The 25,554-nt window shown below is 46.7% G+C and overlaps 1 protein-coding gene across 5 annotated transcripts in view; it reads right to left on the bottom strand.

Annotated features, from left to right (window-relative positions):
- The window catches only part of TOMM20 (translocase of outer mitochondrial membrane 20), a 174,461-nt gene that overhangs the window by 92,044 nt on the left and 56,863 nt on the right, over positions 1-25,554 (bottom strand). For 2 of the 5 annotated variants that reach the window (XR_014954292.1, XM_085576783.1), the window contains one exon: positions 1-25,554. This exon is cut by the window's left edge and continues 31,574 nt beyond it; it is cut by the window's right edge. The exons of 2 other annotated variants lie outside the window; for them this stretch is intronic. The gene's annotated coding sequence lies outside the window, so the exon portion shown is untranslated. One more of the 5 variants, XR_014954293.1, reaches the window with a different exon arrangement.

Below are 25,554 nucleotides of genomic sequence, written 5' to 3'. Positions count from 1 at the left end.
TTAAAATAAAAAATAACATCAGAGCTTTCCACAGCTGCATCAACATTATCTATTAAAAAAAAGCATGACACTACATGAAGCTTTGGCTGTGCAAGCCAAGAACCCAAATCAGCCATGGTTTGGAACAAGGCCATTGCTGAATTCTTGTGTAAAGTGATGCTGCCATATTGCTTACTTTCCACTGAGGTTTTCCACAAATTAACAGCTGTAGCAGACTCCCAGAAAACAGCAATTCTTTCCAAGTCTTTCTTCTCTGAAAATGTTGTTTCTTCACTTTATTCTTCCCCATATGGAAGGGGAGAGGAGGGTAAAAAAAACTCAACAGCCCTATGAAACAAACCCAAAAAAGCTCCAGACAGACTGTGAGAAAAATTAATCACAAAGATTGCCTGGAAAGAGAGCGGTTATCTGTAAAATTAAACCAGTGGTGGGCCCAAGTTTTCTTTTTATTATACCAGCATGGTGGGATTGAGAATCAAAACCAGGAAAAATATTTCTGGAGCAGCCCTTCTGATTTATGACCATCTCAGCCACTCTGACAAGATCAGAAAACTGCTGGATTCTTTCCAGTTGAGCACCACCAAAGGCCAAATCATTCCTATTTAGGGAAAAACAAAACTTCCCTCTGCTTCAGCGAGAATAGTGTTTGGCACCAAGCACAGAGAAAACCGCCTCGTTTCAGCTGGCTGGCTGAAGTGCAGCTGAGATGGAAAGGTGATACCAGGCTGGTGTGGGTGGCTTCAGATCATACTCTTTCCTCCTGATTGCATCTTGGACATCACTAGGTCCCACACAGGGCGATGCAGAGGGATTCATTATAAATGACAGAAAAACCTCTTAAAGCAAAAGTTATTTGATTTCTAGCATGCACAGATGGCTGTTGACTCACTTGTGAGAGGAGTGATGGAACTAACAGTCTGGCAGAAGCATTGGGCCTCACAGCATTAGAAAATACGGATTCACAGAGCTGGTTGACTTCTGAAGATCTGTGACCTATGGTGTCATAAAAGGCAATCCTTGTGCCTAGAGAAGGGGCTTTCCAGCTAGTGGAGCCCTGGGCTTTGCCTCTTTGTGCCAACCAGAATGATGCAAAGATGTGGGTTGCCATGGGTTCTTGGGTGTGCCCGCTGACAGCAACACAGGATGCTTTGCATGAACAGCAACACAGGGTGATCCAGGGCACCTGGTGCTGTGCTCTTCAGAGCCTCCTGACCCCAGGGTCACCTCCATGGAGCTATGCTACTGACAGACACTTCAAAACCTCTGCCAAAGGCCCTCCATTTTGGGGAGGGCTTGGGAGGGTGATAGCACTGTGAGCTATCATGGAGAGAAGCTTAGAACCTTGGAAAGCCAGCTGAGATGAGCCTGGACCACTGGTTTATGCTGGTACTGACTCCTAGATGACTTACCCTGTGTGTCAGAGGCAGTAGCAACCCCAAGCCCAAAGGCCATCACGGGGCTGTGCTGGCTCCTCTTCCCCATCTGCTGCTGGCACACTCTGCAGCTCGCAGGAGCCACTCATCGCAGTCAGGAAACAGCTACCGCAGAGCCAAACTTCCTAATTCCAGCCAGCGCAGGATGTGATGGCTTTGGGTCAAATGGCAAACTGCACCACATGGCGACTCTTCCAAGTGCACAGCTATCTCATCTTGCTGCCAGTCCCCCGCCCTGAGAAGTCTTTCTTGTCCCTGTTTTGCTCATCTTGGCATCTGAAGACTTGCATATTGTACTTCTGATGCAGACTGTGTACAAAAGAAGCTATCAAAAGCCAGTTCTCTATTCAGAGAAATCTCTCTTCAGATAAATTTTTTCCAAAGTATGAAATTAATCAGCCTGCTGGAGCACAGGATGCTGCTTCAGCTTCAAGTTCAGAAGCCTCTGCAGTCCAGGTTGCTACTGACACAGTTCCACAGATTATCATGTCCATCTCACACCTCTGTGAGCCCACTGTATTGGCCAGGACTCATGTGATCAGTGCTCACTTCACACAAGCTCGAAAAATAAATATACCTATCTTATCTGAGTTCCCAAAAACACCCCAAAACTGAAAACTGACACAAACCTACAAGTAATGCTGGAGAACAAAGGACCTGATACTTTCTTCTGGACCAGATTTTTAAAAAACCATGAAAATATCCATTTACTAGTGAGGGGTTATGTCCTCAGTACACTCCCAAGCCTCAGAGATGTTCTGTCATACTGTTCACTAATTGTTTTCAGTGTTTGATGTGAGTATTTTTGGCAGTCAGTTTGTCATGAATTGACACTTATTTTGTCAACCTATCTTCAGCAAAACTGCACAACCTCCCTCCTCATAGACCTGTCAGAAACATAACGATTACTCATTGCATATTTCTAAGAAGCTCCTGAAGCCAGCACTTGGAGTTTGCATAACAACCATTGTCGACAATCCACCTACAGCAGCTTAAAAATACAGATTTGAATGGGTGAAGAGAGGCTGGGAGTTCTCAGAAGGACAAGTCAGATTCGGGATTTTATTAATAGAACTGGAGGTGTTCTCATGAAGGCAAAAAAAAAAAAAAAACACCAAAACCCACTCTCTTGTTATCTTAGCTGTCATCAGCAGTCACCTTTTCAAAAACAGACAGGCGAGATGCAGAGTATTCCTGTAGATGAGCAAACAGAAAGCTGCTGCAGAAAAACATTGAGAGCAAGATGAAGAGCAGCAAGCACCATGGATCCTCTCCCAGGTCCTCCTTGGGAAGTGCTGTGTGTCCCCTGGCATTGCTGAAGGGAGTTAATATTTTTTTTTTTTTAGTCTGGTGCCACACATGGAGGGTTAAATGCCAAACAAAGGCAACCCACCAGAAAAACACTCACAAAGCTGTTTGTGGCATGGGCTCCAGCTCTCTCTCCAGCAAAATAAAGCAATTCTATTAACTGGAGTGCACAGCAGGCACTCACCAGAGCAGCAGATGAATTGATGCAGATCAGCAGCGGCTGTTGGTGAGGGCAGGGAGGAGCAGGGCACAGGATAGGGAGGACAATGGGTGGCTGGCTGCATTTCTGCCATGCTGCATTTCTACCATGCTGCATTTCTGCCATGCTGCATTTCTGCCATGCTGCCGCAGCAGCAGCCTGGCCAGCCCTGCCTCCAGAGCTCTGCAAGGGGCAGTGTGGAAACCTGGCCCCCTCCTAACCCGGGGCTTGCTCCAGGAGGATGACAAACTGTGGCACAGCAGAGAAGGTGCTGCCCTGCCTGAAGGTTTTCCCATGCGCTTATGCCGCCTTCTCTCAGGTCTTGGAGAAAAGGAGGGACATTGGGGGTGGCCACGAGAGTGAGAGGCATGGGCAGGAGAGCCCAGGGAACAACAGCGACATCAGAGGCATCATCCAGCCGCGTTAAAAACCTATGCTCCGAAAAAAGTCAACGTTCACGGTCTTTTCTGAGCCAAATCTCCAGCCTGTTAGCTTCACCATTAACAATAATCCCTGCAACTTTCTCAGCCTTGCTGTTTACACAAGCTAGAGCTTTCATACATAAAACTCTTAAATGAAAACATTAAAGAGCAGCTGGCGCCTCTTGGAAAACTCATAAAAAGTCTGTTTCCAAACAGTGTTGCTTCTATACCGTAAATTTCTATATTTCTCACTCCCCCCATTCCTTATTTCTAAAGACATTTGCATGAAAACAGGAACTTTGTTTATTAAAGAGTTCATCTGCTCCTGCTGTTAATTTTCCACCTGAAGCCAGAATCCCCCGGGTATGACATCATTAGCACAGCTCTGGAAATGATCATGAAGTCACAAACAGAGAGTTAGGGCTCCACTCAGAGAATAAACAGAAGATAGAACCTCCGCCACTGCCAAACCCCAGATCCTTATCCAGTTTTTCCTGGAGCAACATCCCCTTGACTTCAGTGGGACATTGACCAAAATAAGGCTGTCAGCAATTCCAGTTTCAACCATTCCTCCCTTCCTGTTCCTGCCTCCAGGGCATGAGGGTTTTTCCCTGTGCAGCAGGTCTGGGTCAGGAGAAGCCCTGCCCTGGCATGATGCTGGTTGTCCCAGTACCACATCCTCACAATGCTCCCTGCAGGCAGGGGCACTCCAAGGGGAGCACCACCTCATCCCTCTGTAAGTCTCTGTGAGCATTCCCCTTTCCAGCTATGCACCATGACACATCCTGCTTGCATGAAGCCTACATGGGGATCTCATGCAGTCCAGAAGAGCAGCTGCTGGGATGTAGGAGACCAGAAGGGAGCCCTGCTGCAGCTGCACATGGGGCTGGCTGTGGGGGAGAGGGGCTGCCCCATGCACAGCCATAGAGAACAGCTGTCTAACAGTGATGGAGCCTGGGGATGACTAAGGGCACCTGCAGATCAAGAATAAATACATTTACAGGGATACCTATAGGAGGGAGAGATACGGTTCGTGTGCAGAGGCAGAAAAAAAAACATAGGAGCTAATATGTCTCCTTGTGTGATGATGGGAAGACAAAGTAAGGATGCCTTTTATTAGAACAGATCCAGCAACACTAATCAAATCTACATTTTCACCTCCTGCTCCATGAAAAGCACAAGAAAATGACTGTGAGCTTAGAGAGCTCATTAAACCTCTTTTCACATACAAAATCTCTGACACAGTCGAAGCCCTTCCCTCCCATCACCAGGCAAGCACAGCTTGTATGTAATTGCTCAGGCCAAACACTGCTTGTTTTTAATCTGACACCTATGCATGCAAGTGGCGTATTTGTCATGCGATGGCTCTCTGCATGAAGCGTGACGTGTCTGTGATGAGTCTCTGCATGAGTGCCACAATGCTGGGTTGCTGCAGCAGCAAATAGAATCTGGCTCTACACAACCAGCAGTCAAAATCCAGCAGCCTGTGGTGAGCAGGCTGCTTGTTTCCCTGCCTCCCCACCCTGGGCCACGTCAGCAGCTAGTCTGGCTGCTCAATACTGCTGTCATGGAGCAGACACCTGAGCATAGAGGTCTGAAAATCTATGCACCTGTGAGAATGGGATGTGGCTGAGTGGGACAGAGACAGTCTGGTTTGAAACAAGGTTATTAATATTGCATGGGGAAGGTGGAGGCAGAATATGGGATTGATCAGATATAGTCCTTAAAGGACTTCTTCAGTTTATCCTTGTACTCTAAGCTTTAAAACCTTTGCATACATATTGCTACATCTTTATTCAGTGCTGGAATCCTGAACAGTGTTTGAGAAATATTGACTATTAGTTGAATATGAGCAGGCAATATTTAGTATAGCAGAGGGGAAAGGAAAACAAAAATATACATATTTACTCTTGCAAATAAAGCCTAAGTTTTTCCCTCAGTGAAATCACTGTGATTTGATTGATCACCACAAAACTGCTGCATGATGGCAATGCTCTGTTTTCATGACCTGATTTGGGCTTGGCTGCTGGGAGACACTGTCTGGGGGAGAGCGAGCCAACGAGTGCTCCACATGCATGGCAAGGCATGACCAGCACGTGCCTCTCCTCCCTTGGCTCTGCCACCAGGTCCCACTCCCCCAGCTCCCTCCAGAACAGCCCATAAGCACCACAGCCTCCCATTTCCTTCAGTTTGGCCTATTGTTATAGCAAGTCCAAGTGTTTTCCTTGGCATGGGCCAGTAGTCCCATAGCACTGTACTTCCTCCACACAGAATAAGTGTTATTTAACAGCTCTGATTATTTTGGAGAGTTATTCAGGCTCGTTTTTGAAAAAAAATGAGAATACATTGAAACTGATTGTATTGGCTGCTCGTGCCTATTTTTTCTGGATGGTACTCACTCTCTTTGTATAAAATGTGGGATGCAGACCCAGGCAACTTTTCAAGAAGGCACACTGCCACTGTCATGTATGCCTTGTTTAAAGGAGTTGTCACCTCTGTCAAGATAAGCATGCAAAAAAGGGAAACGCAGTCAGACTGGGAAGAGGTGTCCAGTCTCTGCTCCTGGTCACCCCAGTACGCACCCAACTGAGTCAATAAGAACTAGGTCCAAAGCAAGTAACAACAGGAAAAGCTGATAAAGCTCCTCTGGGTGCTGTTATTTATCCCCTTAGCATACCTCCTGATAGCATAACTCTAACCTGTCAAAAAAGGGTTGCCCTCATTTCTTGATGTGGATATAGGCAGACAAAGAGTAAATATTTCAGTGCAACTGAAAGTGTCTCTGACTCATCATATCATCATCATTTTTCTGGAAGCCACTGGCTTCATTCTCTTTCCCCAGCCCTTCCCTTAGGACAGTTTACTCCAGGACTTCTGCATTTTCTCAGAAACTCCCCACTATTCTTTTTGAGAGTCAGTATTGTTAATTTTAAAGAGCAATCAAGAGATGAACCCTCCCTTGCTCTACCTTCCAACTGTTGTTTTACCATTTCCTTACTTTCAAGTCCCAGTGTAATAAATGTTCAAGGTCTTCCTCCCACCTGCTTCTCCAAGGCAGTTTTAAATTAGGCATGATTTCCTTCTCTCCTCAACTTCTCATATTTTCCAAAGTCTGTACTATCAAATCCTAACGCCCTCCTTTCCTCTTTGTTATTTGAGGCAGCCCTGCTTCGTGCTGCTCATTCATGAGGACACTTCCACCCACTCCACTGAGCCAATATTCCCCACCTCTGCTCTGCATAAATGCTTTTATCCTCACATTAGTCTAGCTCTCACTTCCAGCAGCTGCTTTTTATTTCAGAGAGGGGGCTGTGGGTGGTTTTTTTTGTTGTTGTTGTTGTTCATTGTTTGTGGCTTTTTGCTTTGTTGGGTTTTTTTTGTTTGCATGTGTGTGTGTGTCTGTTTTATGGGTAGCCCTTCACACTCTGCAGGGCTGCAGAGTTTTTCTGAAGTGAGTACTTTCTTGGGAGGAGGGCAGATCATGGCAACAGACGTGAAGGTTTCTTGCTGGAAAGATCATTTGTGCTCTTGAGTATGAAAAAAACCCTATTGCTGCTAACTTCAAGTGGGCCCACCCTCTGCTCCAGGCATCTTTACAACCATGAAAATTACAATGTCACTGGTATTAACAGCACGAAATGACAACAGCTCACTCCACTACAACTCCCTGCTCCTGCAGGCATAACAACTGAAACTTCAAATTAAATTGAGAAGCTGCCCCTCCAGCCAATTCCTTCAGCAATCTTTCCCAGAGGAAAGTGGGGCCACAGGGCTTGAGTAGAGAGCTAGTGAACCTCCAGGCTGCTGGAGTCCATGGGGGAGTTGGTCCCAGATCAGAATATTTTTTTCACACTGAAGATGGTGCTGCCGAGTGGTTGTGGATGCCCCATCCCTGGAAGCATTCAAAGTCAGGTTGGACAGGACTCTGGACAACTTGATCTAGTTGAAGATACCCCTGCTCATTGCAGAGGATTGAACTAGATGGCCTTTGAATGTCCTTTCCAACCCAAACTATTCCACCATGATTCTATGAAATCTGGCAAGCATCGCCATGGGCAGAGCAGGCTGCGGTCCCAATGTACAAGGAGAGTGACCCACGGAGAGCTGGCACAGGCCAAAAATCTCCCATATAAGATAAGTGGGAGGGCTGGTCAGCCAGGCCACGGGCACACCCCACCACAGCTCTGCTGGCATGACATGGCCACAGCTACCTCCAGAAAGCAGCTTGGGCTGGAACTGGGCTGGGGCGGGTGCTGGGCTCACACGTGGCTTTTCTCCTCCCGGCCTGGAGGTGGTCTCGTCAGTTTGACAATGCCATCTTACTTCGGCCTTTTGGCTCCCCTCCCACTTCCTCGAACTTCTCTGCACCACCACCACAGAGGCCCACAGACGCCTCCCACCTCCTGCTCCCTCTCACTTTTCTGGGCTTTCATTCTCCAGACTCTTCTCAAGTTCTCACTTTATTTCTTCTGTTCCCACACAAGGATCCAGGAGCCATAAATGGATCAAGCTGTGTCAAGATCTAAAACTATCCCATCTTTAAAAAGGCAGAAATACCCTGCAATCTTAGCCAGTCCAGCCACAGCAGTGACATATCCAGACCTGGGATATAAGAGTTAAACTTGCCTGGCTTCTAAAATCCCATAATACTTGTGTGCACAGAGCTATAACACTGCAATTTACTCTAAATTGATACTCCATTTATCTGTCCATAGCTTTGGCATCTTGCTGCCCCTGCACTCCTAAATCACCCTTCTTAGACTCTCCTTATTTAATTTTCCAGCTCTTCAAGCAAACCCTTCTGCTAGCGGTCCCTGCATACCTCTGCGTCCTCACCTTTGAAAATGCTGCCCCTGTCTCACTTTCCATACAAACATGTTAAGGCATGGAGCTGAAATGTCATGCCAGAAAAAGCAACCCAGGTTGTTTTGGTACATGCAGTGGTCAGCATGCCCTGCTGGAGAGCCTACCAACATGTAACTAATATCCTGAGTTTTGGAGCCAGACGAGTCCTATTCATTCTCTTGCCCAAACCACAGAGACAAGAACATCCACCCTCTCCAACATCTCACAAATCCTGGGTTTGACATGGACGTACAGAGAGGGGAAAGCTGAAAAGCCACCAAGCTGCTCAGCAGTGTCGGCATTATGATCTGGGACCTTCTCATGCTCGTAGAAGCAGTCATGCCCCTTACTGGAGTGGGGAGGCTGTGACATTTGACTGAAGGTATTTTATCTAGATGCAGTAGTTGAGACCTCCCTCTTGAACATACAGATGAGTTTTACCCATTTCTACTGAGATAAAGAAATCAGGAAAGCCTGGGGAAAATGGAGTCTGAACAGAGTAAAAAGAGACATTTACATAGAAGAATAGATGTAGCACCACACACACATTATTTTTTTCTGCTAGCTTGGCACAGCACTTTGAAAAATCCTTCTCACTCTGCTGTCCTGTGGTCAGGGGAGCAAAGGCACACAGCACCACATGTTAAATATTCTCTGATGCTCCAGTGGTGACAGTACATTTCAAACCTATGGGGTGAAAGCCCCTCTCAGACACCAAGGCAAACAAACCTTGCTTTGCTGTGCTTCTTCGTGGGCACCAGAATCAGCACAGAAACCCATCTGCCTAGGGCCAGCATCTTTGATTTATTGATTTATTTTGAATATGTTGTTCCTCCTGCACATCTAACTCCCCCCTCCAAGGGCAAAAGACCTTTGCACTTTTCTGATGACTTCATCCTTTGTACTCCGCTCCCACAAGCTATAGGTCAGGGATCAGATGACGGACTTGACCCAAACTGGCTGACAAAGGCTTCTCATCTTCTTGGCATGGCATTCAGAGAAATCGATTCACTGAGGTGTCAGTGCTGCATTGCATTCAGCAGCAGTTTCTAGGCATGCCATGAAAGGCATCAGCACATCAGTGGGCTTATTGACCCATTCAGTAGAAACTCCAGTGCTGAGCACCTTTCTTAATTCCCCATGGTCTGAGGGCAAACCTTCCTCCAACCATGTGTGTTTTACTGAGTATAAAGAATAAAAGTTTCAATTTTGCAGAGTTGCCTTCCCAACACTTTTCACAGGCAGTCCTGAAATTCCTTCTGAATGAGAGGAATGCCATGTCTTCCCAATATCAATGGATATTTCATCATTTCTGCTATGCAAGTTAGTGTTCAAGGAGATACTGGCCAGCATGGAGACAGGAGCAGGTACAAATAGAAATGTGCCACTGCTATTCTTAAAATACAAAGCACAAGGGCAAAGCATCTTCAGATGAAGTCACCTTTCCCTCCAGGTTGTGTCATCTTCAGGCACACAGGTCATGCCTGAACTTTCTTTATAATCTTGCTCCATCTTGCTACTGAACCAGATTTTATCCCTCCACAAAGTACATCCACATAATCTTCTCTTACTACCAATACTTCCCTGAGCATCTGTGTTCTTTATTTCCCTTCCTAACTCCTTATGAACTCATTTAGCACTTTTGCTGGTTTGCCTTGTTACTAATTGTGTATTCCTCTATTCTCTCTCACTTTTTTTCCAGGCAGAAGGAGGGAACACGACTTCCCAGAATTAGCAGTACTGTCCAGGAGTGTCTCATCAGTGGGCAAGTGTTAATGTCCTGCTGGTGTCCTTACCCCTCTGCCCTCAAACACCACCCACTGGGCAATGTGGCATTTCTTAATAAGACCACCTCACAGTGGAAACCAGGTGCCATAACAGTAACATAAATTTTCTCAATTTCTAAAAGTTGCAAAGGATTATGCTCCACTTTTTGGTTTTTTTTTCACTAGCTGCCCAGTGTGGTAAAATTAAAGACCCACTTATGATAGATGAGAGTAGATCAACAGTATTCAAATGGAAGTTTACACATGTTTTTGCCAATGGTGTCTGAATAAAACAGGGACTCCAACAAGGCTACAGTCTGGCCAAAGATACCAGAACTTCTTGAGTGCTTTGAACATTTTAAGGTACATCCATCTCTAACTGAAGACAGAGTTAGTTCGTTTCTTAAGATATATTTGAAGTAATTTGCAAAAATGATCCTGAAAACTGAAAGCACCATGGAAGTGTGCTCTGAATGGTTACACTGCACTCACTGTGGAAGGAATTCAGCACAGATGAAGGAATATATATTTTATATATATATATCCACACACATGTAAAATTCAGTTTGGAGCTGGATGGCTGGTTCCAGCTCAGCTGTGGTGCCTCAAAATGCCCCATTCTGCAGCCTTCTGAAATGACAAGCTGTCTGTTATGAAAATCACTTTGAACTTTCATCTTTCTGGTCCAGAATCTCCCTCTAGAATTCTCCTATGTACTAACTGCCTTTGCATATGATAACTGTTTTCAAAGCCAAGTCAGCGTATCTTTACATCGTGGTTTCACTATGCAAAGTGTCTATGCTCCTCTCTTCTAGGTACTGTATTTGATGCATCCCCCTGCCTTTTTACCTCATGGGGGGCCCTGTCAGGGCTTGCCTCCCAGCTCCAAGAGCATAACTGAACATCAGCCCACCCAACTAAACAGGCTGCTTGCATGGAGAAATGCCTCCCAGTCTGAGATGGAGCCTTGTCAGGTTACTGGATTAAAAAAGCCCTACATTCATTTCTCTCGCTCACAGGCTCGCTGCTTAGTCAGCTGTTACACCGCCACATAAAACCTTTGCTAAAAGAGCTGTGGTAGAAAATAGCTGATCAGTAAGTCTGAAGTGTCAGAGCTGTCTGGGTAGGTGGAGGCACTAACAGGAAGGCAGGAAACCCAGTCTGTAAGCTTAGGGCTGGGAGAGAGGAAACTGTTTCCATTCAGTACAGAGATTGCAGGACAACACTGATGGGAGGGCTCAGGCTCGGCCAAAAAGTCATTTTTTTCTCCTCTGTTTTAATGATTCCTGCTTGCTGGAACTCAGCACCCCAGGGAGGAAGCGTGGGCCATCCTTCGCTGAATGCTGCTCCTTGCTCCTACCCTTGCAGCTGCGGGGAGGGGAGGCAGAGGGCCTATAAATGTATTTCACACAAGTGTGTGTGAAATAACCCACATAAATCACCCTGTGAGACTTTTTTTTGAATGCCTGCTACCTGTAGCACCAGCCACAATTAGCACACCAATTTATTTACATGTCATAAATCCGTGGCTCACAAAGACCTGTTGTACTGACTTTTCACCACAAACCTGTGAGCTTTGGTAAATTTGTTAAATCAGACTCACCCCTTTCTTATAAAGGGTTTCAAGCAGCTCACAGCAGCATAAAGGTAAATCACACAAGAGCTGCCTTGTCCTCCCAGACTCCGATCACAGCTCTAGCATTCACCCCTTTGCAATTCCAAATCCTGATTAGATCTGGGAATAGATCCTGCACATGGATCTAAGTGTGGGGAAAACAATACACCAAAGATCTGGAGTTCACTAAACCCTTCAGAGCCCCCACCGACATCTCCCAGCCTGGCAGCTGTTCCAAGGAAGCTTTCAGTTTTAATCACAAATTATTCTCCTGACAGCCCACAGTAAAATTAAAGCAAGCATCACAAGACAAAGAGGCTTGACTTTGGTTTACAAATTTCATGCAGGACCCTTTGGGGGTTCCAGCTTGATTCCAGGAAGAGCAAACCAGCCCCCCACATGCAGCAGTTGTGCCCAGAGTGTCCCAAGGCAGCAGTGCTGATGGGTCCTTGCACCCTGCGGTATCTGACAGCAGTTCCTGCACATGTGGGCACCTCTGGCCAGCCCCACCAGTGGGTTACCCTTTGCTGTGCCCAAGTACACGCTGCCACAGATGTCACCGCATGTGGTTTGCTCCTTCTTCTCCCCACTGACCAAGCCCAGGAGGGAAACACATTTCTCACAAGCAGTAGGAGCCAAAATCTCTCATACCAGGAGCGTGTTGTGTGAGGGAAATCAAAAGCAAGTTATGTTTGAACCTGCAGTGCCCACACAGCTTGACCAAGCCATAAAAATGCAGCTGTGTCAGTACAGAGATACTCAGAAGTGTCCACTTGCTCCTGTGTGTGCAGGCATGTGCTTACAGTGTGTCTGAGCACTGCCTGGCACACTGCAAATTAGGGATGAGGGATTATTTCTCAGTTTCCCAATTGCAAACTAAGGATTTACCCATCCCTCCCACAGAGGTCTTGTGAGGATAAACGGCGTTATTTGAACATTTTGAAGGCTAGAAGTGCTAAGAGCCAGACGGGAGGGAGTGGTCCGGAGAAGCTAATGCACAGAGAGCTCCCTTGCTCCCTGAAAAGCCACTCCAGACAATGCCTAACAGAGTGCACATATTGCAGAGCCTCATGTATTCCATTTTCCTGGAAAAGCACAGAGCAGTGGTGGTTTCTGCTCTGCCTGGGCTCTGCCTACTCGGAGCACCACACCACCTCCAACACATGCCCATTAGCAGAATTTAGGTCCCACTTTGCTCATTCCTTTTTCTGCTCCATTCTTGGTGGCTTCCAGGGGCAGATGTTTCTACATCTCTCTTCTTCAAAATAAGGCAGAATTGTTCCTTGTCCTTCATGGGACTTAGTGTACATCACAATTTATCATCTTTAGTCAATGGGGTACCCAACCCAAATGGCACCATCATACCAGCAAGCAAAACCCCACAAGAAGTGCAGCAATTCATTTATCTCGCCAGCACGACACTGCTAATGGGGATGGTAGGAAGAAAATGATCTGTGGACCCACCAAACCCAACAGCATGTGGAGATACAAATACAGAGCACCCCTGAACTCAGCATGGAAGGTCAGTGGCTGGGAGCAGCGAAAGGGATGGATTTTCACACCCCCTTTCACTGCTGGCTTGAACACACATGACCACAATCTCCACACAAGCTAGAGAAGGGAAAAATCTATGTGCTGCGGCCAGAAAACACTCTGCAGTTGAAATCATGCTAGCTTCTAGCTAAGGAAGGTGCTAATAAGAAGGATTGAATGGAAGAAGCAAAAATGGAAGCAGTAAGATTTCCATCTCTTCCCTAAGCACAGCAGGGCAGAAAGGCTGCAGAGTGGACCACCACTATAATGGCATTTTTCCCACTAATTGAAGTTTCCACTCACATAAAACTATCCATGCTAATACATTGCACTTTCATTAAAATCACGTCACTTCATTCTTTATATTTTTATTGTGGCATATAACTTACACTGTCCAAAAAAAAAAAAAAAAAAGCCATTATTAAATGAAATTCTGAAATTAAGTGCTACATTCTAACCAGAGAAAAAAGGAACATTTTGAACAAAATAATTTGGCTTGTATATTTTTCTAAACAAAACTGTATCACAACAAATGCAATCCTACAAAAACCATTTGTATTAATAAAATGGTATTTTTGCAATAAAAAAAAATTGCTGGCAAAGTGTTCAGCTGGGTTTATTAGTGTCATTAAGAATCCTCCCACATTCTCTTATTTTTCAGCAGCTACCAAAGAGGTACGTTCAGAATTTCATTATTTGAGAATGAGGCAATAGATAAAATAGAAAATAAAGAGCAATTTGTACACCTATAATGGCTTCCTCTCCACAGCTTCACAGCAGTTTACAAAAAACTCCATGATTTAAACTCCTCTCTTGCAATGAAGCTATTCCCCCTTTTTATGGTTGGGAAAAATAACTCTTGAGAGTGCTTCTGTTCATTTCAAACATCTGTATTCTGATTGCCAAGAGCGTGATTTATCACAGTTTATTGTGCTCCAAATCAGTGTCCAGGATAGGTACTAAGAATTTCTAGCAAAAAAAGACCACAGGCATCTCGCATCAGCTATCCCAGACTCCTGGAATCTGCTACGGAGCTGGAGTGAATTTGGGACAGCAGGAAACTCAACCTCTGTTCCTTAGCTCTGGGCTTCTTCTCAATTTCCATGCTCCAGGGCACAAGAGGCAGAGCCTTTCACCTTGTTCTAGCCTTCTCCAAAAACACACGGGATATTTCAAATGTTTTGTTAGGCAGGAATAAGCTCTCTGCAGAAACACTGACTGGCTCAATTCTCTTTTGTCCGTTTTACAGCCTCTGCATTCCTGTTGGGCGACACTTAAAGACGCGAAAGAATTCCCAGTATTTAAAAAACTTCTTATTTTTAATGTTTTCTGGTGCCAAGACTGACAGACGTCTGTGCACGTATGGAAAAGGCAGGAAAGCAGGGCTGTTTCTGGGGAAGAAATGCTTCTTTCATTTCCTTCCTTCTTCAACATTGGTTGATATTAATTTTAAACCTGGTTGGCACTCCACAGTAAGGAGAGTGAAAGATCTTGTTATTTCATCCAAAAAAGTATCAAATAGGTGTAGCTGCAATTTTAAAGCAACCCAACGTTCCCAAAAGGACGATGGCTTTCCTGGCAGCACGGGGTTTGCCGTATCAGATGCAGCAGACTACCAGATCACAAAGCCTTACTGCTTCATTCTAGCCATGACCCATATTTCATCCTGTGCTACAGAAGAAGATGAAAGACTTCATAATGCATCCTAAACATTACCATATGGAAAAATCTTGCAGCATTTAAAAAGGATAAGCAAATAGGGTCCTACAGAAATACTAGGACACTATAGCATTCATTTCTAAAATCCCAGTGGCACAATTATAATGTCTCTAATTTTCTGTGGAAGGGAAGTATATTCCTGTTATATTCTGTAGGTAGTGGTGATGAGAGTTTTTCATCACAATAAGCACAGGACAGAGTGCAAAAATATCCAGATGTCCAAACCTGTGAAAAATCAAATTTCCGAACTCTATCGTTTTTAATGCAGATAGGCCAGGATTCAATCTCTACCTTAAAAATTGTATAACGACAGTAGCTATAAAGACTCAGAACCAGAACAAGGACCAATGAGGCCATTAATAATAGTAATAAATGTGGCGCTGCATGAGGAAAACAGCCAAGGGGGAAAAGAAAAAACCGTCATTTTAGAATATGTTATGCCCTCTGTAAAATTCCCACTGCATTTGTACAATGCAGTAGCAATTAAGGAGCAATTCCCAGTCTCGGAAAAGAGGCTGCAATCCACCCCGTGTTATCAGATGTTGCCTAGGAGGTCAGGAATGCTCCAAATGGTGCTGCTTCTCCCGGGATCTCCTTGCCCTTGGGGCGCAGGCAGCGGGGGGGCGTCGGGAGCCGCTCTGCGCCTCGCAGTAGCGGGCAGGGACTGCCCGAGCATCCCTCGCTCCAGGAAGGAGAAGGAAAGTCCACGTCTCTGCCGGGCTGCGCAGGGAGAGCAGGAGGAATAAAAGCAGTACCCGTCTTGCAGGAGCGCACACCATGGAGTTATCTGCAGCATCATAGCTTTCCCTGGAGAAATGGTCTGCGTGGGAATGGGGGACACGCAGCTGGCACAGGATCCCTCTTCTAGGCTTCGGTGGCATGAGTCCTGCCTCACTGAGCGCCACTGAGAGCCAGTAACCTTCCAGGCTCCAGGAGGGAGCTTCCATGGGCATCCTGCTGCCACAGGTCTGCAGACGTACAGCTGCATTTTGAACAAATATGTTTCCTTTCCTTGTACAATTTTTTCTTGGGCAACTCCAGAGAGCAAACTGCACATTTTGGTCCTTGATTGCACAGCTTCAATGCCCAAATCTTCCCCTCCTCGGGCAGTAAATGCAGCTATTGTTTTGCCAGTTGGTCGGGTTACTCTTTTTTTCACTCGTGTTGCTGCCAAGGTAATGCAGAGTGTTACACACTTTAGAAACCAGCCCGGGTTGTGTAATGCTACCCTACCACCACCAAAAAACTTGGGACTGTGTCAGCCCAGGGAAAAAACAAGCCTGGAAGCTAGGGGAGGGAAGATTAAAGCAAAGCAGTACCATGGTTTTTAATTGTGCCTTAGAATTTCTAATCTAGTTAATGGTCCTTCCAGCCCATCCTGTGTAAAGACACGAGCATGTGGCATGTACTGAAGGAGGATCAACACTGACACACTGACAGATGCGCTTATTGGCACAAGAGACTAGATTAGGTTTTGGACTGGATTTTTTAACTTGTTAGCTAGCCAGCAGCAACTTGCTTTTTTGGAGGGGAAGGGAGGGATCAAACAATTGCTGCAGAGGGATATTAGTTCCCTGGCACTTCATCTTCTTCCATTACAGATTCTCTGCTTGAACATGAGACAATGCTGCCATTCCTTCCCCCTGACTCACTGGCAATTCTTTATCCATCTCTGGTTTGCTGCTTTGGAGATTTTTTTGGCTGGAATTTGATCACCCCCACCTGCCCTTTTATTCTCTCTCCATATTTTTCAACACTTCTGTCTCCTTCATCACATCCCAAAGCTCTGCCGTGTAGTGAAAGCCTGTAAGTTAACCAGAAGTTCAACACATTCACCTCGGCATCATGCAATTTTGCTTGCCCATTTGAGGAAGATGAGGAGCGAGTGCCTTGCACCGCAGGCACACTGGCATGCGTGGCAAAGAGCACAGCACAGAAGGTGGAGAGTGGCTGCCTGCCGAGAGGGCTGCAGCTAATGTTTAACAGCACACATATGAAAGCTAGCTCTGTTCACATTCCTCGGGAGAGCTGTCCCATGGGTTGGCAGAGGGCTGCTCACAGAAGAGGGCAGGAGTAATTAAGGAGAACAAAATTCCAGCTGGTGGGAGAGGTGGGAGATTGCAAAAGTCCTTGGAGCCCGGCCAGGACACAGGTTAGAGGTCAGAAGTGCCATGGGAGCTCTTGTTCTGACGGCAGAGTGCAGCCAGAGGTGTCATGCTCTCCTGCCAGGCTCACGGCTTCTCGGAATCTGAGCAGCAACTGAGCGGCTGGGTACACAAACATCTCCCACCATGAGTTCCCAGGCCAGTCCCCCTTTGCCATCTTGCCCTATTCCTACAACACAGGCAAGTGGAAGAGGGAAGAAGTTTGGGACAATGGTGGCGCTGTAACTGGATTGCACTTTTTGATAAACCTTCTCGTTCTTTCACTCTTCTCTACTTTCCCTTCTGCCGAGTCCTGCATTCCATGTGCATGGTCCCCAGCCCATGGGAGCCTTGGTCCCACAGGGAGAAGCCACTGCTTGGACACCACATCGGTGCTTCAAGGGTGGTGGGAGCGGGGACTGTGACTTCCATGCAGCACAGCAGACACCACAGCCAGGGCTGCTTGCAGAGGAGTGCTTGTGCCTGGCTGGGTCTGTGGCTCTCCTGCAACTACTCAGCCCCAAGGTTGAGCCTCTCAGGGAAGCTATTCATGGAGCAAAGGGTTGGGCTGGGACACCACCCCTGCTTGTGGCGGTGATGCCGAGGGACATGCTTGGAGAAGCCAGCAGCAGTCTGAGGAGCCCTTGCAAACACCTGGCTCCAAAAGAGGCACCCTGGCTGCTGATCCTACAGCAGAACCCTCCCATGGAAGGTGAATGCACACCTCTTCCCTAGAGCAAACAAACACAAGCACTCCAGCCAACTCCCTCCTAGCCCACAGGAGCACTGCCAGGTGAGGAAGAGAACAATTCACCCACCTACAGATGAGACTGTGGCACAAACAATCATATAGGAAAGAGGTGAGCCACTTGAAAGGGCCAGTTAGGCAGGCAATAAGAAGGTCTGCCCTGCTTTCACCCTCCAGAGAGCCACCAGCCCTCAGCCTGGGGGACTGTGTGTCGTAGGAAGGAGCCAGAGTAGCTGCGAGGAGCCTCACCATTCCCTCTGAGGGCTTAAATAGCTAACATGCCTCCTGCATGTCCACACAGAGGAGTCCTGCTGCTTCACACAGCCAAGCTGCTTCTTCAGGGGTTTTCCAAACACAGTGTATTTACTTTTTAATTGGGTGAGCAGAAACAATTGACCCCAAAGCTAGTGAAGAGCGGGAAGGGGCTGATCAAGTTATACGGCCCCCTTGGCTCAGCATTAGCACTGCTGCACCCAGCTGTGCTCTGGCTCCAAGTTCCATAGAAGGGTTCAGGGTCCCAGCCTGCCCTCAGAGCACAGCAGGCATGTCATGGAAATCTGGCCTGTGCCCATGGAAACCAGATCCTACAGTCAGGTTTGTGCTGCAGGCTTTTGCTGACAGAACAGCGCCATTGAGGAGTGTGCAGGGATGCAGCCATGCAGCTTGGCAAAGCAGGGTACACCTGCAGCCCTGGGAGCATTGCAGCCCCCCAGGGAAGATCGGCAGGCATTTCTCAGTCCAATGTCCCAAATGTCATCACATAGGTTTTGCTGAGCACAGAGGTCTGAGCAGAGAGCTGGCTGGCCCCTGGAATAGGTGGCTGGTGGTGAATCCTCTATCCAAAACTGCAGGTGGTTGACCTAGGGCACAAATGGCAGCAAGAGCATTGATCTTTCTGCAGTGAGGGCAGAGGGATGCCAGCTCTCAACCTGACCTGCAGTTCTGAACCATGGGTTCAGCTCCCTATTCAGAGGCAGGACAACCTGTCCTCAGTCACAGCCCTGCTCGAATCCGTGCTCTTCAGATCCAAAACAAACAACTACGAGTTCCTGGTAGGGCTGAGGAGCAAACAGCAGGGCCATCAGCAAGAGCCAGGTGGGAGCTTCTGGCTCGAAGCCTGAGATAGCTGGGGAGGAGGAGGAGAAAGCAACACAGCGATGGGAACATTGCTCTCCAGAGAAGGGGGGCAGCAGGGGTGGCAGAGAGTGCACAAATGAGTTCATAGCTGCCTGTCAGGGACCCAGCTCTGAACTTAGGGGATGTTTTCTTGTGCCAGCTATAACTCAGCACCTACGGGATCACCAGTATGACAGCAGGAGCTGTAGGCTGCCACTTTCTCCAGGTGACCCAGGGTATTCACCCATCAGTACACTTGCACTCACACACACGTAAAAGCCCCAGCCCATCTGCTCTTCTCCAGACTGCAAAATTATGTAGTTTGAAAAGCCCTAAAATGCTGATTCCTCCCTCAGCAGGGACACAGTTCTCCAGAAATACAAAAGCATGAGTCCACTGGGGAAAAAGGATATACTGGAGAGTAAAACACTGTAACCATCTATCAATGCCATGTGGGATGCTGTTGAAAGAATTTTGGAACAACTGTGAGACTTTTTGGATGCTCAAACATTGAATGAGTCAAAAAATCATCTGTGTCCTACAGAGAAACATTTTAGAAAACAAAGCAATTGGCTTCTAGCAACATGATGTAACCTTGGTTTTTCCTTCCCTTATTGTAAGTGCATCTCTGGGTGTTTGCTTTTAAAGCTGTATCCATTAATAATGTGCCTCTATATTTATTTAGAGATATGTCAAACAAGGAGCGCTTATCCGTAGCTCCAGGCAACCCAACAATTTTAATACATAAACAGCTATATAAATGAGTCTCATAATCGTCCAACAAAAGCTTCAGCAACAAAGAACCCCATAAGCACACCATCTCTGCTCAGGATGCTCAAAATTCGGCATCCACTTCAGCAGCCAAGAAGAATAAATAAGCATTCCAAGGGAACCAGCTCGGGTTATTGCAGATCAAATGAAGGAACAAGTTGTTTGCCTTTCTTTAACTTAAAAAAAAAAACAACAACCCACAAATGGAAAAACATGGGCCAGTTTTTCTAGCAAGCTCGGCACATTGCCTGCCTAAATTACACTTACATGTAAGTGCATGCAAATGCATTGTTTCCCTGGTCATATGCCTGAACTACATCCACATTTTCCTCAAATGCCTTCTGGAACGTGACAGGACACGCACAAGCAACCTCCTCAGTCCTTCAGAAACCAGAGCATGGGCATGCTGGTGGGAACAGAGGAAACACCTGCATTCCTACACGGCACAAATGCAGCCAAAATAATGATGAGTCTGAAAAAAGCCTGATCGAAGGCAAAGGTCAGGCTGCTGCGACTTTATGGAGCAGAGGGGGCTTGGCTTGATGCTTGGCAGGAGAGAGCCTTATGCTCTTGTGCTTTCAAATGTATTTTCCTGCAGGAGATGGGAAAAAAGATAATAAAAAAGCCAAATAAAAATAAGCAAACATTTTCAGTTTCTGCTGCAGTTCTGTAGAGGGGTGACTAAATACTGCTGGTGATAGCTCAGCCCCCACCAGGGGCTGTACCCCTTCCAGAGAGATCGAGTCTGCCTGACACTGAGGTAAAGGAGGTGCAGAGTGGGGCATAACGTGACACCTCTGTGCCACAGGGCAGCAACTGTGCCTCTGAGCAATGCTAGCCACTGCTTTGGGCCGAGCCCTGCTTCAGTGACAATCCAACCAATGCACTTGCTGAAGCCTTGCAGGACCTATTGTGCACATCCCCAACATCAAATACCAACAGTGATGCTTTGGCTGGCCCTGTGGAGAGGTCCTGCTTTTCCCCCAGGGAGGTGCTGCTGATCTCTCAGCTGGGCATCACCCATCACACACAGGACTGAGGGAAGACACCAAAGGCACCAGGGAGGTTCATCTTCCAAACTTGAATTTATCTTCCTGGATGGGATTTACATGCAAAATATATGAGAGGGTCACAAGAGAGAAGGGTAAGAAAACCCTCAGTAGTTCATAAAAAGCCCTCAACTTAGACATCTGTGTTTTTTAATCCTCCTGCCTCTGCCTGTCTGATGCCCAAAGGAAAAAATAAAGTGCTTGGACTGGTCAGTTGGGTGTGAGTCCCTGTCCCTCCCTTCCTGCTCCCCCTCACTGCAGCACAAGAGGAAAAACACTTGAGAGGCTAGGGGGGTGGCCTCAAGGATGTCTGCTTTGCCTTCACTCTTCCTTTTGTATCTTTTCTAACACCCAAAGAGGAAAAAGGCAGGACCATCTCCTGTACCCAGGTGCCTTTCTCACACACAGAGACAAGCACATTCCCATTCAAAACAAGACTGCAGTGCATTGAACTTGTCCCTGAATGTAACCCTTCTGGCTTGAACAGCCCTGCTGGCTCCTGCCTTGGGCAATGTTTCAGTTTCCCTGTGGCTTGATGACGTGATTTGGGCAGGATTTATGAGGCTTACCAAAAAACACAATTAAATCTAAGGGGCAATGAAGGGGATTTTTTTTCTTTCTTTTATTTTCCCTCCCTTTTCATTCCTTGCTTCTAGGACTAAGGCAAAAGTTGAATTGGCAGAAGTCCTCTGTGTTGGCTGGAGCCTGAATTTCTAGCCAAAGATGTTTTCTCCAAGTCTAGTTAAATTGATTTCCTTGAGTTTTTCAAACATTCTCTTTGCTCTAAGTGACTGAGAAGCCATTGACATTTCAGTTGAGGAACAATCAAAATATAGGACCTGAAGGGTTGAAGCCATCTCTGCTGTAACTGCTGTGGCTGGCACTCAGCTGCCACCACTGAGGGGAACAGCTGAGGTGGGCATCCTGGAATATAAGGCAGGCAGGGAGGAGAAGCCAGGTTGGGACCAAAATATCGCCTCTGCTTCCAGCAGAAGAAGAGCCATCCCTTTGGGGAGAGACCCAGATAGGTCCCTGTCTGACCCTGAAGGCTCGAAGAATGGATGTACCTAAATCCAACAGGAAGGAGCATGACCTCCACTAGAAACTATACATGCTGGGAAAGAAATAGCCTGTGTCCCCACTTTGTGCTTCGAGTCCTGTTCAATAAACAATAACAGAGTATGCTGGAACTGTGTCAGCTATGTCATTTCAGGTGAGGAAGGCTTGTGTTTTCTAGGTACCAGCTCTATAAACCCCCAAGGAGCAAGGTGCCAGGGCAAGCAAGGGTCACACAGTGCTCAGCGAGGCACGTGCACACCCACAGCCACGTGTGCTCAGGCAAATGCATTTCTCTCTCCTGCAGAAACTAAACTTCAGATCTCATGGGCTGATTTCCTTAATCCAAAAGCAAAGGTCAAACAGAAAGTACGTGGCTTTGGTTTATTTATGGAGAACCTTAGCCATCAGACTTTCCAAAAGCATCAGCAAATTCTGCACATCCACATTTAAACCCCTCAGAAATATGTTGTGCCTTGCCCTTCCAAAGGCCCCCCTGTTCAGGTGCAGGGCTGGCAGTGTCAGGAGCCAGGAGTCTGGCACAGCACCAGCCAGCCTGGCACAGCCCACAGCAGGAGAGGGGACACGGTGAACTCAGACACACTGCATCCTCTGAGGATGTCAGCTCTCTTGAATTATTTACTTATTTCTTATTACATTACTGAAAAGAAGAGTGAGAAAAAAAAAAAACCCTCCCAACTCGCCTGAAGAGGAAACGAGTAGGGAAACTTTGAGATTTCTCATCCCTCCAAAAAGCCCCTGGGTGAGCATGGCCACCACAGCTGCTCCTGAGAGGCTTTGCACCACCTCAATCCCGATACCAACAAGGAAGTACCAACAAGGCACTTAACCGCACCGCCAGTTTCTTTTCTAAGCCTTCGGGTTGCTTCAGAAGTTTTTTAAACAAGATGCTTTCCTGTTTTTGAAACCTGTGCATCCGTATGGTTTGCAGGTTACTCAAATAACCTTATCACTCGGAGCAACGCTGGCATGAATTTCAAAACTGCTTACTGCGGTGCTCCCCTCCCCTCTCCACACATATCTATTTACTCATAGGGAGCCTTATTTACAGTGTCTTTCTGCCAACTGCTGACACAGAAGAAAAAAAAGCCCTGGGTTACACATTAAGCTTTATCGTTGAAGTATTCATGCCAGACGGTGTCCAAACAGAGTTAACTGACTGACCTTAGTTCAGGATAAGCCACACAAGGGGGAAATTTCTATTGCAATATGCTTGCACGGGCAGAGCTTGTTTCGCACCACCAACTTTTTAATCTCCTCCCCCCCCTTCATCTGGGCTGAAAAGGCTTTTCAAAGAAAACATGGTTTTGTTTTCAGAAAGCCAAGTAGACCTGATTCCTTGTAAGTTTATTAAGGGAGGAATCACCAGAAGGAGATGTTTGCAGGTAAACGTTAAGGCATGGAGAGGGCGGCCTGTACAACAAATCCTGATCTAAAATCCACAAAGCCTGTGAGTCAAATTCAATTCTTCTGTCAAAACCAGGAAAATGAAGAGGACTGCCATGCAAGAATATGCTCTCCAGAGGGTCTGGAAAATCCAGAAATCAGCTTCACTACGCCTGTTTTGCACAGCAGCTTTGGAAAGATCTGCCAAACGTAACAGTTTCATTTGACAGTCATCTTTTGGCTTAACTTCTGAGCTGGCTGGTGGCCATCTCCCATTGCACAATGAATGCCTGCAAAATTAATCATAAACTCCCTGCCTGGAACTCCCAGTGCTGCTCTCCTGAAGGGTACCTGCAGCCAGCTCCAAAACCCTGACAGTACCTCAAACCCTGTGTTCATTAATGGCCCAGCCAGTGAGGGAGGACAAACCATCACAAAAACAATCCATGAACTTTATTCTTCCACTCCCACTTCTGCAATCTGCTGGCCGAGCCATTTACCTTTGTGTACACTTCATGACAGCCACACCACAGCCAGGCACAAAGGTGCTTATCTCGACCTCACACTTCATTCTCACAGCTAACACTTGGCTGGTGAAGAAAGTCGTATGACCTGTCTGGGGAGAAAGAAGAACCAAGAGCTGCTCTCAGATTAACCTGTCCTGATCCTCTCTCCAGTAAATTCTCTACCACCAATTCGGTAGGGGTGCGGTAAGGTCCCCTTGCTGCAACACTGTCTGCATGTGTTGGTTCTGTCGGCAGGGACTCGTGGGAATGCAGACACAGTGGGTTTCTTTTCTGTGAGAAGTGTTGGCTGGCCAGCCCTGGCCAGCGTGGGGCATGGGGCATGCGGCGTGGGGCGTGGGTGGGACATCACTGCACTAGCTCCCCAAATAAACCACACCCCACTTTACTGCTCCCATGTCCCCTTCTGTAAAATGACTTTCTCCTGCCAAGCAAGCTGCTCTGCGCTGGGGAGGGGAAGCCTCTCTCCCCACTTCCTGCCCTCAGCATGCAGTGCTGGCACTTGGGGAATGCCCCTCCCCGGAGCTCCTGTCCCACCACAGGGGTGCAGCTCTGGCTCTGACAACATCGTTAATGGCTCTGCACCTCTGGTTTGCAAGAGAGGTTTTTCCCTCTGTGTACTCATCAGAGTGCTCAGGCTCAGGCAGCCCCAAGCCCTCTGAGCACACTTGGCTCTTGCCCAGATTGCGCTGGGCAGCTGCTGTCACACTTCCAGCTCTGGGCATTCCAGCAAGGATGCAGCCATCAAATCCAGGGTGCCATCTTCTCTTTTCCCTGCCACACTAATTAAATTGTTAATTTAAAAAAGTAAGCGAACTGCATTCCTGCGAAGTTAATTAGTTCTTCCTATGTAGTTTTCTTCTTCCAACAGACTACATTGAATTGAGTATACAAATACTCCAGAAAAAAAAAAAACAAACAAAAACAAACCAACAAAAACAAAAAACCAAAACCCAAGCAGGATTTAAACAGCTCAGAAGGGAGCAAGAATGTATTTCCTAACATGTCTAATAACAAAACATAAAGGTATAAACCAAATGTGATTAAAACCAGAGGAACAAGCAGCATACATTTTATTGCTATGTTTTCACTTTTTATTTCTTTTTAACAAGGATAAAAAATAACTTGTGCAACCTCCGCCAGGAAGTGAGTGGATCTTTGAACTCTGCCATCTGGCTAGTGGAATCTGTATTTTTGTTGCCTCAGGTTACAGGTTAATCCTGCCAGTTTTTATTATTTGTAGAAGTAGTTGGCCTCTTGGAAGCTTTTATGGTCTCTGTCACAGAGAAGATTGCTGCTGAGCAAAATACATACACAAAATACTGGGGTCAGTGCGGTGAGGACATTGAGAAAGGAGGGAAAGAGAGAGGGGGGGGGGAAAGGCAGTTCTGGCTAATCTAAAATTATCCTTTTTATTACAAGAGAAGACGTTGCAACATGTGCTGGCGAATTTGCCTCACATCGCAAGTCAGCGCAGACAGGAAGGCTGAGCCTCCCTGCTCATGGTGGAAGTCAAGCCCGAGCATGCCCAGCAGCTGGGGAGACCCATGTGATGACAACAGCATCCAGCTCCATCTGGTGATGTGCTCCCAGCCCCCCCGGGCACTTTTCCATCTAGTCTTGCAAGCAGCTGGATCAATTTACTCTAGCCTACGGTGCACTGCACAGGCACAGACTGAAATTATTACTCATGGAAATCCCCTCTGTCTCAGTGCTTTGAACAAGGAATCAGGTAGCTTTCAACCTCCTGACAATTAATAGCCTTTGGTCGAGGGAGAACAGTGCAAAAACGCTGGAAGGGATGGGTTTCAAAACAGCTTGCTTAGTTTCTAGTAAATTAAAGGGAGTGGGTGGTTGAGGTACACAGTAATATTATCCAGCCCAGTGTGGTCTTCACTG

Source organism: Lonchura striata, chromosome 3 (assembly GCF_050655825.1).
Source record: "Lonchura striata isolate lonStrDom1 chromosome 3, ASM5065582v1, whole genome shotgun sequence".
Lineage (NCBI taxonomy): Eukaryota > Metazoa > Chordata > Aves > Passeriformes > Estrildidae > Lonchura > Lonchura striata.
Note: the sequence above shows the minus strand (reverse complement) of the source record. Positions and strands in the feature narration are given on the sequence as shown.